Raw genomic sequence first — 12959 nt, 5'->3', positions numbered from 1 at the left:
TTGAAAATACTTCCTAAGTGTCAGAGATTTTCCCATGTACATCCTTCCAGAGCCCCAGAAAAACAAGAATGGCTGATCTTACTTGAAAACTAAAAGCTTAGAGGTAGTTCTCCATGGAACGATGGAAAATCCCACAGGTTCAAGAAAACAACTGGTAAATACAAGCTTCTTCTTCCATAAAATACAATTTGTTAAATACAAATATTCGCTAATGGAAAATGTTTTACTGCTACACATACAAGACGGCTTGAACAGTAGTACAAAGTCAATAACAAAGCAATAAAAGCAGCAAAACGCACACATAGTGGGGCAGGTATAAATAAAAGGCATGTTTTGCTATTTTTGTATGGAAGAATTGCATCATTTCTCTTTATCCATCTACAGTGCAGAAAGTCACATCTGTACTCAAACTCTGCTTGACTCTGGCAAGTATCTCTTCTTATTCAACAATCCACCATTTTCTTCTACTCAAAAATCCCACCAAAAGACCAGCTAAAATTTGTTACCTGAGACGTCCATTGGAAAAACAGTGACAGGATATATATATTTTTTAATGGTTCCTCATTACTTTCATCACTTTTTATGTATACTTGATGTTCGGGAAGAAGGAGATAGTGATAGTCCTCCTGAAAAAAAAAATTAAAAAAATAAAAAATGAAAAATGCAAATATATCAGGTAACAGAAATGTTTATAAATCTGAATTTATATTGGAAGCAAAAGTAAACTCACAAAGATGATTTATTGCCTCTTACAATGAATGTGACTATTAGGTGCTTAGATTTTATTAACACATGGAAAGAACATATTTTATGTTCAAATATTTAAGTACTCATAGAAAGTAAATGCAGAAATATTGTAAGTATTAAGCATTCAATTACTTCAAGCTATGTAAAAAATAATTTAAAAAATACTTTTCTGCCTGTATAACAATATATTGCCAAAAGAAATTTCTGCTTTATTGGAAAATCCAGTGAGATTGTTGGCTTTATTCAGAGTCTAAATGAAGACATGTATGTGCATTTCTCATAGCCTTGGACAGGACAGAAGTTGAGATTTGAAGCACTGACCACAGGAGAGCTTCAGATACCGATAAAGAATGACTTAAACAGAAGTGCAGAATATCAAAATACCCACTCCAAGCAATGGTTTTCTCCAAGACATAAGCAGTTCTCGCCTACCTGCGTGCTAACCAACGCTCCTTTTCCAGCGAAGACTGTTCCCCACAGAAGCTTTTCCTGAAAATGCATTTCTGACACCTTGCAACAGCCCATTTGGGAATGGGCTTTAGAACAGCCACACAATTTTGTGGCAAAACTGTAATTTCTGCATTGCCCGTGTAACAGCCAACCAGAATCCAGAGTACCAGGTCATTCCACGAAGAGGAGGAGGAAGATACAGGAAAGTAAAAGATCACCTGTGCCTTCCCCAAAATGAGAAGAAATGGCAGCTTAGACTTGACAGCTTGTACTAGTGCCGTGAAGATGAGAAGTAAAGTTTTGTTATGCTCACTAAGTCACTGCCATCAAAGGTTCGTTCTTGCCTAATGGTTGCCAGGATGGCAGTGGAAGAGGAAAGTAGGTTTTAGACAACATGAGCTGCTTCAGTGAGTGTGTTAAAAATGAAATGAATAAAAATAGTCATAACATGCAAGTTCAGGCACTGCTCTGCAGAATGAAGCAGGAAATCCTACAAATGTACTGATTTAACATCTCCCAGTTTTCAGGCTGCCACAACTGTCAGGACAGGAAGAGTTTTCTTATTTTACTTGTAGAGTTCTGGTGCTGTTAAATTGTTTTCATTTTAGCTCAATCCAAAAATAATGTTAACAACAATAAAAATTCAGCTCTTCAAACTGTATTGATTTGCAAGATTATTCTGGAGGATGGGAGAGTATTCTTGTTGTTTTTACGTTATTTGAATTGATTGATATCTGCCTACTTAACTTAAATATCCAGCTACAATGCTACTTTATTTTTCAGAACTTCAATAACTAAAACGCTTTCATTTTGTAAGTTATAGCCCTGAAACTGATAGCGCTATTTCAAACATGGTCATCTCTTGCTTAAATCAAGTCAAATACATGCCTTAAGGGAAAACCAGCATTTCTCATGTGCCCCTGAAATCTGAATAATTTCCATTTCAATGGGAACGTTGATCTGCCTTCATTTCAAAGATGTGTATGCCTGCACGTGACACGGTACAAGGCTATGACTTGGATTTTTTTTGTAAACCCTACCCCAAAGAGTTAGCAATGAACCCCACCTATTATCAGCCCAGCAATACGTGGGCAGATTTCCATTCCCAGGAGTCAGCATGAGACACCTAGACCTGGGCATACTGGAAAGACTCCAGTGGAAGGCCACCAAGATCGTCAAGGGACTGGAGCACCTTTCCTGTGAGGGGAGGCTGAGAGAGCTGGGGATAAACCCCTCCAAGCTTCTCCTTCTCCAGGCTGAGCAGTCCCGGCTCTCTCAGAGCATACATAGAGAAATAACTAAATGTAATGGTTGTATCTCATAACCCTGCTAACAGACTTATAGCCATGGGCTCAAGAGGAAAACAGTTTTAATTGCACAAGTTCAGCCCAACCGTGAGATAAAATATTGTAAAACTTTTATAAAGCTTGAAATTATCAGGGACACTGCTGCTTGGTAATGAAAGCAGCTGTGGAAATCCCACCATTTCCCCCTCCCCTTATTTCAGTTTTGAAATATGACCTCAGAAACCCCAAATGAACTCAAGAACGTGGAAGCTTTGAGCAAGGTTTCTGTCATGTCTGCACCAAGAGCCTCGCCCTCTGCCAGTAACAAGCCAACCCAAACCGCCAGTGGACAACATCACTGCGTCAGGCTCACACAGCAGATCAAAGCTACTCAGATCAGATGTGAGAAGCGTAGGAAAAATGATACAACAGGTCTAGTCCCCTTCCCACTGAGTTTCATAATGAATGGGGCATGCAACAGGCTGCCAGGCACCATGCTGGCAGCTCACAAGCGTGGAGCTCTGCTGAAGGTGCTGCCTGGGTCCGGGCTTGTAATTCAGAGACACAAACCTTAGATTTTATGCTCACCTTCCTATTAAATGACAAGGGACACTTAACTCAGATTAATGCATGTTTATACATTTTAATTGTAGATTAAGGTGTTTCGTGGTTACATAAGAAATATCAGAAGCATATTAACTTATGTTAGTTTTAACAACAAAAAAAAGCTACTGCAAATTTGCAATTATTCTGCAATTAGATGGAAATTACTTTCCATGCTAATTGCTCTGACAGGTGCCTAATAGCTTCTCTAAATAGGGGTTGAAATTTTACCCATGGGTATTCTCAATTACTTTGCTTGACCACCTTTTACCTCTCCTTAAAGCAATGAAAATATTCAGCACCAACGAGAAGTTTCTGTCCTGCTGGGTCCTTCTCCCCCACGAACAGCTGTGCTCCTGCACAGCCCCCAGCCCTGCACCCCACTCCAGGGGAAGCCTTCCTGCCCCTGGTAGTGCTAGAAGCCTCCTAAAAGTCCCTAAAAGTTTTTCCAGGTTTGTTCCTGAAGAAACAATGGTGAAAAATTCAGCAGATTTTTTTTTTTTTTTTAAAGCAAAGAGGAGCCTTCACCACGGCTGGCACATGCTGCAGCCCTCCCTGCAATTGCACAAGCATAGCTAACACTTAATGAGACGTCCCACACATACCCCAGATACAAATGATCTCAGTCCGAGTACAGATAAACAAATAACAACCTATTCCTGCATGTTATTTATCTCCATTACTTCAAAGACTCTCCTTAATAGGCAACCCCACAGTGAGAGGAAGGAATACTCTTGTATTTCTGAAGGATCCTAGCCACTAATTTAAAAGACTATTGGAGCTAATTGGCTGTAGAAATGATGATAAATCTGACACCGGTGGGAAAAGTTGCCAACACAGCTGACGTGTGCATGAAATGTGACTTTACCCCCTGACAGGTATTGCCATGGGTATATCTAGGCCAGGACAGAACCGTTCCCCACCCTTCCTGCCAGAGCCACACACTGCCTGCTTTGGGGCCTGGGCAGGCCTCAGGACAAACTGCAAGGCTGAGTCGTCAGACTCCAGCGAAAGCACCTTTCCTGGCTGAAGGCAGAGTGCAACCAAATGGGACAAAATGCGTGTAGTTTCCATGCCATCGGAGAGGGAGAACAGAAAGAAGCTGTTGTAAACTTGCGACAAACGTTACAGGAGAGGCACCAGCTAGCTACGGAGCCAAAGCTTCTCACTGCTGCTCTTCAATGAAAACCTTCCAATATTTGTTAAATTATTTTTTCCTGAGGACTTCACCACTACAGCCCTCTTCAAATTGAAATTTCATTTATACACTGTAATATAACCCCCATATGTTTACCATAGTCTCACTGGGAAAATGCTTTCCCAACTTGTTTGCAAACACTATAATACTGAAAAACAAATGCCAACTCTTGCATTCAAATGAGAGCATTGCCTGTAAAATTGTGACCTTTGTTTTATATATAGACATTCACAGCTGTTAACCAAGATTATCTATACATCCCAAGGTGTATTTCATCTGAAATGCAAAGTTTTTCTTTATCGCACATATGGTTGGCTGGGAATGGGTTTGTTTCCCTGTGACTGAAAGCTATTTGCTTGACTTTCAGACATTTAAAGGTGATTTACAATCTCTGCATTCACATCATGGACAGATAAACAGAAAGACTATAACGTGTGTGACCATTATCCTCAACATCTGTTTTATCCTGAAAATAATTCTATATAAAATAAATTATATCTTAATTATTAGGACTGGCCTAACTTTATTTTTCTGTGGTGTTTACTTTCAGTCTTTTGTATCTGGCTCTACAGATACACCAGTCGGTCGCTTCAGAAGACACAGTACAGCAAGTCCTCTATTACACATCACAATATTTTAAAGGGAAGTCAGACATTGACCTCTATTCTCTTACAGCAAGTGTTGATTTTATGGATAATTTGACCAGTGAAAATTCAATGCAGCGTGCATCTCCCCTGCAATTAGGCAGGCGATAGTAGCTCGGTAGCATGCAGGCACTAATTTTAATGTAGCCATCTACCACAGGGAAGGTACGCCACAGCTTTCAGCGTGCGTTGTGTGCTGAATCCTACGCCATCGAGACCTCATCCCCCGAGGGAGCTCGCCCTGAGCAGCCCAGGCGAGGCAGGCTGTGCTTTGCCAGCTGCAGGCACTCAGTTGTGCTGAAGCACCGCACGCAGCCGTCTGGGAGCGGGGCGGGATAGCTCACAGACCCACACCTCTCCGACCCAGTTCCTTAAACAGGGCACTATTCAGCACACCGGCTAGAAGAGTGCCATTGTTTCACTGCTGGACAGTCACTGTACAGCAAGAATACTTGTAAAAAAAAAAGAATTGACCTCAACTTATTAACTTCTGGGGGGTGTTGGGTCAAGGGGATGTGGAAGGTAATAGAAAAACGTCCTTGAATCTGTGACCCTGCCTGACTTCCTTGAAGCACATCTTGTGTTTGAAGTAATTCAGACTTGCTTCAGCACTTCTGTAATTATACTATCTATCATTAATTACAGTGTTTTAAGAAAGCACTCAAGTGACATTTCGGATGACACAAAATGTTTTTCTTTTCAGAACATACACACAGCGGGCAAAGATCATTACCAGTATTCCACTAATTTGTGCAACTAAGGTGTCTGAAAAGAAACCCATACCACATCCTTTATTTTAAACATACCTGAAATAAACAACTTTGTCCATCTTGCATCTTTTGTTATTTGGAGAACTGCCTTGCTTTGCTCTTCCGCCTGGATGTATTCTTATTAGCTTGGTCTTAACACCATGCAAATGTAACTGCACTACGGCTGCACAACTCGGTGCAATTGCACTGAGTTCAGAACATTTTGTTTCCAATTTCCTCCTCTCAGCCTTGTTTATGCTTTGGGTATTAGTATTCAGAAGCTGAGCAGTCTTGCCAAGCTTACTCCAGGGACTTCTAATGGCTCTGAAGCCTGCTCTTTGTTCCTAACACATTAATAGACGAGCTCTGCAAAGCAGTCGTTTATAGCTTGTCTTCTCCTCAACATTAACTAAAGATGCAGCTCAAAACTTTGCTTCTAGCCCAGCTCTCCTATACACCGAAGTAGGTTATAGCTGTTTAAAAAGCAGCTAACATGAACGCTCTCGAAAACACTGTGCAGCCCAACCCCAGCTATTATCCCACCTCCCCTGGTGGGCTGTACAGATGATGCCACTTTCCACAGTGCTGCTACTGGAGCCTGCCTGGCAGAATTAAATGTGTGCCTAAGGGACTGCAGTGCACATGCCATAAGCTTGCGAAGAGAAAATGAAGAACAAGAGCTGTTGGCTCTTGTGGTAGTGAAGTGATGGCAATGCAGCAGATGGGAGCTCTCACCACCCTGAGATGCTCGACACTGCTGGGCAGGGATGCTGCACGTCAGAGCTGGCTTCGCTCCTGCTAGGCAAGCTTGAAGAGTACTTTCCTGCAACGACGAGCCTGTGTTGGGCAATAACTGAAGTCTCCTTTCTTAAAGCTCGTTGCAGTCTCGTTTGTTCAGATATTTTGTCTAGACTCCAACGTCCATGACTGCTAACTGTTTCTTACCGCCTTCTGTGGAGTGCTCAAGTCCAGGGAAGTGTCCAGTTTCCAGATGAATCAAGTCTCCCTCCTCTCTCTTTCCTTTCCCTCCTGCTTTACAGTGTGGTTAATTGCTAAAGCTACCTGTCAATTTCCCAGGTTGCAAATCAGCTTCAAAAGCTTCCAAAGACTTATTTTACTACTTCATCTATCATTTTGCATTTGTATCAGCATTTCCACCTACATTCAAGGCTGGTTTTCTCATGTTCTCTTTTAAAGTTTCTTTCAACAAGTGTAGCATTTCTATCATCATCTACTGAGCAGACGAATTGATGCAAACATCCTGTGATTCACTAAGCAGTGCTGGAAGATCAAGAGCACAAAAGTTATCAGAAGAAGGAGGGAGGAAAGGAGAGAGCTGTGTAATGTCGTGGTCCTAGATTGTGCCATTTTTCATGTGAGAAAGTTAGCAGCAGCTGGAAATTCAACCTCTTGTGCACACCAAACCATTCATTCAGTGTTTTGAAATGGAACAATATACATCAAAAAAGGGAGAACCATAGAAATGAGATCTGCTTGAAATGTTCATTATTTTTGAAGAGTAATTTTGACATTTTTCCATATGCCTCCCATATACAATAGTGTGTTATTAATTAAAGCAAACAGTGTCTTAAAAGTAAGAAGCACCATATGCACACATATTTCAATGCACACAAAAAATATCTTCTATATGAGAGAAAGCTCTGAAAGCTCCCATTTCATTTAGGCTTTAAATCTGAGAAAACCAAATGACTCTTCAGGCATCAACCAGCATTTTGCTTTTAGTCTCCCTTACATGTATTTTTATATACAAAAAAATGAGATTTGTAGCTTAACTGAGAGAGAAACCTAGTAAAGAGAGATTATGGAATTTACTTTAAAAAAAAAAAAAACCTCTCACTTGAACACAAACTGTCAAGCCAGTTTCCATTTAAAAAAAATGCACTACATATAATGTAATACTCTCATAACAGCACTCATGTTTTCTAAAAAATAATATTGATCAAGACCCACGCAATGAATTCCTGCATGATAGCATGATGTTCTGATATCACGCAAGGCAGAGAGCATCACTCCAACAATTCCTACAGTCCCAGCATAGAGGCCTACAAAACTAAAGTGGTTTGTGTGTAAATATGGGCTACATAATTCTATCAAATTATATGAAATAGACTATATTATATCATAAGAATTATGACTGATAACCAACTTGAAAATATGTCGTCTATGACAGTATAGAAATATTGAAATGTACAGCAAATATTATCATTAAAAAGCATTGAAAGGTAACTACCTATTTCTGTGCTTACAAAGAAATAAAGGTGAGAAAGAAGACTTTGGAAGTAGGAAAATCAGTTGTAACTCAAAAATTTATAGAAAGGCAGAGCTTTAAATGAGGAAGATTGTGACATTGGTTAAGGATAATAATGTCTTCAGCTCTCAGTCAAGATGGAAACTCTAGGATGATCATAATCCGATTCAGAAAAAGAAAATTTAAACTTTCCGCGTAAATTTAACAGAAATCAGAATTACACTGAAAAATAAATTCATGTCAGATGCAAATTAAACCAAGAACATTAATGCGAAAATTAGAGGAGTTGAGGAACTTGCTGTGATGTATTCAAACTTATCATGTTGTTTAAGAAGAACAGTCTTGTAGGAGTCTCAAAGAGTAAATAACACAGTGAAGTATCATTACAGTAAAGCTAATTTAATGCTACCGTACAGGATATCCAGTCTGACTTGTAAGTCTCCTTTTGTACTTCCTAATAGCTACTTAACTGAAAACAAGCAAAAGGATGTTACTATCACATGTTCTAATAGCACCTAGAAACCTGTGTCACTACAGGAACTTTTACTCAAATTTTGCAAAAAATTGCTGCATTGAAGAAGAAAATATTTTCTTCGATTCCACCACAACCATTAAAACACAATATTTTTGCTTCTGCTGATACATACGTATTAAAGCACTCCTGATCTAGCAAAATTATCCTCTTAAACATACACAGAATTACCTAAGCCTGCCTTCAGTTATTCAGGCAGGACTGATATTTTCAGGGAAGAGATTCAGTGACAGAGGCCAAACAAGTACATATGCACATAAATAGAATCTAGATTTCATTGGAAAGGTGTCCAAAAGCAGTTTCTGTATAAGTCCTGATAGACCTGAGGTTTTTCTAGAATATTATCCTTTCTTTGAAAGTAGCCTTCAGCCAACATGCATCACAGTAAGAACAAGAAACACGTGCAGGGTTATGTTCCCTGGGTGACTTCCCCAATTTTGCAGAAACGTGCTTACCTCCTTCCCGAAGCTGACTGTACTTTTTGCACTGTACCATGGTTGCAGTTCCCCCAGGTTAAGTATGAACCACAGGAGGAAGTACAGCCTTTTATGGTTCAGCCTCCCTGTCTTGGCTGCTTTGCTGGGCACCTCTTTATCCTGCTGTTGTGGAAGTGAGTGTCCTTTCTGTCGCCCCCACCCTTCTATCCTACCTCTTTGTCAAATTACACAGCTTTATGCACAAAATACCTGGTGTGTTCCATGCCAAACCAAGCATTAGCACAGCACATTATTCCTCCATACACAACAGCAGGAGTAAGAGAAGTGTTTATATTTTACAGAGCTAGCAAGCAATCCATTACCTGATTTTTTTCCTGTACAATTTGTCAAGTCTCTCAAATTAAGTTTTACATAAGGTTTTCAATTTTTGTACAGCAGACCAAACAGCTTGCCTGAAACATGGCTTTAATTAAAGTGCTCCAGCATCCCATCTCTGCACATGCAGGGTTCTTTCAGCAAAATATATAGGAGGGACTGGCCAGGAGATCTGAGATAACGGTGACCTGCTGAAGGAAAAGAGTTACACAACCGCCAGCAAGGAATAAAAAGAAACGTAAAGCCAAGATACAAACATCAAAACTGAAATCCTTCTTCTGGTGGGTTCATCTTTTAACCCCCAAATAAATGAAACCTTCTATTACAAGCATGGCACTTTGCATACAGTAGCTGCCTTTCCAAGTGCTGAAAGATGGAACAACTTGGACCATGACAGAAAATAAGGAGAGCATGATGCAGAATTGGCCCACTCCTGAGCAAGTCTCTGGACATCTGCTTCAGGCACAGAAAGCCCCAGATGTCAAAAAAAATAAAAAATCCAATAATTTCAACAGATCATACACAGACACATCAGTGATAAGACAGCCGTCAATACAATTGCTTGGATGCATTCTTTGCACAGACTAGTTAAAAAGCACCTCAAACTATTAAAAATGATTAAGAAAAGCTCCACAGCAACCTTAGAGCAGATCTGAGTGCTGCACCAGTCTCCCACCAGATGGGACGTGCTTTGGAGGCATCTAGCTCAGGCTGGAAAAAGGCTCTTCAGCAGCCAATCTGCATTTAAAGCAGTTCACATGTGTGCAACTCATGCAGAAATTCAGGTGAAGCTATGTAATTAATTTCATCTGAAAAAGAGACAAAAGTATTTAATCAGAACCTCAGAACGTCATTTAGGTTTAAAACAAATACTCTAAATATCCAAACCTAAATCATCTGCAAGTCAAATGACATTTATCTCAGTTAAAAAGAAGAGTTCTTTCCCATTAAAAGTAAGAACACGACATGAGTTTTGGTGAGAGAAAGTCCTTTGGCAACTGAACGACAGGGCCAGAACGGAAAAACAGAGTGGCCAATTCTTCACCTTCCATCACTGAAAGCAGCAAAGGGTCTGGCCAGTCCTCAAGTCTTAAAAAACAACCATTTAAGAGATTTATCTGAGCAGTACACTATAATTCAAAGCTGGAGAGTGTTAAGGGAAAGGCTGTGAAAACATATTGAGGGATTAGAAAGTAGGACCACAGAGAAAGATCTGCAGAGGTCAGTCTGTTTAGTTTATCAAAGAGAAGGTGAAAGGGGAACTTTGATCAAAGTTTAAGAACCCAAAAGGATAATGAAAATCTGCTATAGCAAGCACTTCAATCTGGAGATGACTATATATCAATTTCCAGGGGCTACAAGTGGAAAAGTGCCAGAATCACACAGGAAAAAAGAAGCTCTTGATCTAATGGTGTGGATAATTAATGACTGAAGAATATTACCGAAGGTTCTCACAGATGCTCTATTGCTGGAAGTCATTAACTCAGGACCGAGTGTTTCTCTACAAGGCATATCCCCGTTCAGTGTGAGTTTTTGGACCTGAATTATGTCAGAGAAATCCCGCAGCCTAGGTGGTGCTCTGCTCAAACTAGATGAACCCAGATGCAAAATGTGATGGATCCCAAAACAAGACAAAAAGATAACTTTGCATTAATGTTTTTTTCATAGACTTAGTACAGAGAAACACTGCAGTTACACAGTATTTCAATTAAAAAGTTGTGGTTATCCGTGCCGAGCACGCCAACTTCCTTGCCACTTCTACAGGAGCCATATTCCTCCCTTCTGAATAGATCCAGCCTTGCTGATAGAAGCATCTGGTGAGAAATTCACGTGGCTCAGAAGCCATCTCTGCTGTTTCCAGAGGGTCGGCGACCAGATCTGGTCCAACCCAGACAACACAGACAATTACCGTGTTCGGAGACACGCAGGTTGCCAACGTACGCTCCTCTTCCAAGCAGAGGCTCCACCACCTGCTTCCTCGCCTTCTCCACCCCCCAAAACCACCTCTGCTGCACAAACGGGCTCGGCTGGCTGAGATGTGATATGGCTTACCGAGCAACGCTCCCAGCGGTGGCTGCACAATTGGCCATCACCAGCTCCATTCAACTCAAATTGCATTGCGCTTAATTGATTCATTAAGGTAATCACTACTGTCATATCGTGTGCTCATTACAAACAACAACAAATTATTCAGAATGTTTTCCCTTCTGAGCAACTGTATCAAATATATTAATCAAAAGTTGGTTGGCTGTTTCAGTCGCTCATTATCCACATGCCATTTATATAATAAAAAGCAAATGAACAAAACAACTTGCCATCAGTCGGCTATTTCATTTTTCCCTAATGAGCTCTAAAATTTGTAAATTAAACAAGCAGTGGTGCTCCTGATTTATATGAGAAGGGTTTTGACCAAAATATATATTTCATCCATGGGCAAATCTGTTTTATATCCAACAGTTTGTCAGTTTTAAAAAAACGTGCCAAAGGCTATTATTGAAGGCAGAAGGCAAAACTGGTATGGCAAAGCCAAAATTTTCACATTAGACACAAGAAAAAAAAAAACATTCATGACTCATGCTGGCCATAACAAAACTAAGAGTGAAAAATGACCATACATGAACTCAACCTAAAATCAAAATGCACCCCTTGCCCAGAGAAGCACTTCATGCACCACACCCTATCAGGTAGGTTTAAAAATTAGCCCATAAATGATGTATTTATTTATTTATTTATGCTGTATCCTGAATCTGGTATCTTCTGTTGGCACAGGGGATGATTAAGATCTACAGAGTACATAACAAACAATGAAGCAGTGCCATAGCAGTTTAAATCAGAGCAGATGTGGGTAATTCCCATTATGTCTGCTCTGTGTTTCTGGCAGCTCATGTGCCACCATCCAGGTCTCCAATTGCGCGTCAGCCTTCTCGTTTAAAATCCACACAGGAGATTCAGCCAGATACCCACGGAAACGTCTTCACTGACAGTGATTCCCCGTATTCCGAAGATTAGCAAATTAAAAGAAACGTGTGAGTGACTATTCCCTCTAAAGAAGAAACATTAATTCTTCACAGAATTAAGTCGATGCATTATTTATTTCTTGCCACGGTACTGCTTGTGTTTTCTCAAAATGGGATTCAGGGCAGGGATGCTCCTAAAAGCCCATCAGGATACCATAATTTGCTGCAGGTGTTCACTGTTTTACACAGCTCGTTTTACACCACCTTTAGATTAGTCAGAACAAGCTACCTTCGGTGCTAAGGGTGCCGTGCTTCGGTTCCTCGGGAAGGACCGGAATGCAAATTTCCAATTATCTTTGGCCTTGCAGACGAGAGAACCAACTGTGTTAACAAGCAAAGAACGTTGTATCACCTTGGGTAGACCAGCATACGTGGTTCTTGGAGTTTCTGAGGCTCTCCTGGAGCCTCCTTTTACTCCCCGGGAGTAAAGGAGTAAATATCCAGCAGCCTCCTGCTGCCAGCATGCCTGCTGAGCCTGGCAGAGGTGCTCGTGGCCCTGCCGACACCAAGTAAAATAGCGTTCTCTGCATCCCTGCCCATGCAGGGAGACCTGCACTTGTGTGCCTTAAATGATGTTATGTTTCCATTTTCCCAATTTTTGAGGCAATCTACAGAGCAGCAGAGTTTGAGTGAGGGAGAGAAGTGTCAAGAG

The 12959-nt window shown here is 40.6% G+C and overlaps 1 long non-coding RNA gene across 4 annotated transcripts in view; it reads right to left on the bottom strand.

Annotated features, from left to right (window-relative positions):
- LOC308197353 overlaps nt 1–11334 on the bottom strand; it is a 55417-nt gene extending 44083 nt beyond the window's left edge. For 2 of the 4 annotated variants that reach the window (XR_013952850.1, XR_013952851.1), the window contains exons 1-2: nt 11200–11334; nt 507–626 (exon numbers count right to left, since the gene is read on the bottom strand). This is a non-coding gene — a long non-coding RNA (uncharacterized lncRNA). Of the gene's footprint in view, nt 1–506; nt 627–9367; nt 9479–9930; nt 10100–11199 lie in introns of all 4 variants that reach the window. The other 2 variants (XR_013952848.1, XR_013952849.1) reach the window with 2 other exon arrangements.
- Nucleotides 11335–12959: the final 1625 nt, after the last annotated feature.

This window comes from Anser brachyrhynchus, assembly GCF_964034855.1.
Source record: "Anser brachyrhynchus genome assembly, chromosome: 6".
Classification (NCBI taxonomy): domain Eukaryota; kingdom Metazoa; phylum Chordata; class Aves; order Anseriformes; family Anatidae; genus Anser; species Anser brachyrhynchus.
The sequence above is the reverse complement of the archived record's forward strand: the minus strand, read 5'-3'. Positions and strand labels throughout refer to the sequence as shown.